This window comes from Monopterus albus, unplaced genomic scaffold (assembly GCF_001952655.1).
Source record: "Monopterus albus unplaced genomic scaffold, M_albus_1.0 scaffold247.1, whole genome shotgun sequence".
In the NCBI taxonomy this organism is placed as follows: Eukaryota; Metazoa; Chordata; class Actinopteri; order Synbranchiformes; family Synbranchidae; genus Monopterus; species Monopterus albus.
Genome location: NW_018128127.1, coordinates 500305 through 501883, shown reverse-complemented (window position 1 = coordinate 501883; position 1579 = coordinate 500305).

The window sequence follows — 1579 nt, the reverse complement described above, 5'->3', positions numbered from 1 at the left end:
TGCTTGATTTGGTCTTCAGAATGACAGCCAGAGATATTGTGTCATGCCTGCTTCTTAATCCCCAGAGTTTATAATATTCATAGAACACAAGAGATGTATTCTCATGGTGCATTATGTTCATGATTCTGACACTTTCAGATGGCCGGTTCTGCCTGCTCTACTCACAGACTCACAGCAGGGAAATAGCAAAGTGCTTGGTGGCAAATAATCTGCCCTCGGGACATGTTCAGAGAGGGCTGCACTGGTAGCCCTAACAGCGTTGTCACTTTAATAAGGCAATGTTCCTCTGTGTGTGTACTTGTGTCTGCAATGACTGTGTGCTTTTGGAACACTTTATATAAATGAACTGGCTCCAAGATACAGAGTTTAATTGACATGTATTTACATGTTAAGTCTCCTCTGCAAGACCCAGAGCGGGAAATCAGTGCCAGGACAGAGATGCTAATCAGCAGAGCAGGCAGAAAGTGGCATTCATCAAATTTTTATGGGTTTCTTTTCCTTTTTAACGGCATTCTGGTGAGCTCACAGCAGCACAGAGAGATGGGGAAGAGGCAAACATACACAGCCCAACCACAGCAGCTCAGGACATTACCATCTCATGTTTTGTCTAAATCAATACTCCACATGTAAACATTGAAAAGGGATAAAATGACCCTGAAAGAAAAAAGAAACATTCAATTTTTATCACCCTATTCATCTCTGCAGGCGCTTGTCAGTTCAGTGGGAGCTTCTTTTCTTTTTTTTTTAACAGTGCCTGTCCTTCAATTAAATATAATTGGGTAAAAAGTACCTTCTTGCAGTGCTCAGGGTTATTTTTAATTCATCAGTTTCCTTTCTTTGGCCCTCAAAGAATGACAGAAAGAATCACGCACAGTACTTGTTGACATTTTAATACTTGTTGCAGAATACTCAGTAATGTCAGTGTACAAAAAATTTATGAAATCTTTAATTAAACAGTGTCTTGTGGCAATAAACTATGGATGTAATGCATAATCGCATACAAAAACAACTTTAAACAGGATGCAGGAGTGTTAGGATTAAGATGAGTTCCTCTCATGTCATCAAATCAAATCAAATCAAATTTTATTTGTATAGCGCCAAATCACAACAAAAGTCATCTCAGGACACTTTACAAAGTAAGGTCTAGACCTTACTGTTATCAATATTATTACATAGGGAAAACCCAACAAATCCCCCTTGAGCAACCACTTGGCGACAGTGGGGAGGAAAAACTCCCTTTAACGAAAGAAACCTCTGACAGACCCCGGCTCTTGGTGGGCGGCCTTCTGCCTCGACCGGTTGGGGTGAGTGGATAGAGGAGAGACAAAAGAAGAAAAGCAACAAGAAACAACAATCAAACACTGATCAGGTCGATGTGGCCGGTGACTGCTCATCAGAGATGTAGAGCTCCAGGGCCAGGGCAACCTGCAGAAAAGTACGGAGAGAGAGAGAGAGGACACACTACGGGAGAAAGGAGACACAAAGTTAGTAATGTGTAATAGTGGCAAGCTAGTGGCAGAGGTGCATGCGCAGACAACTGGAGTTATGACCTGGTCTGAACAGCCAGATTTTAAATCAT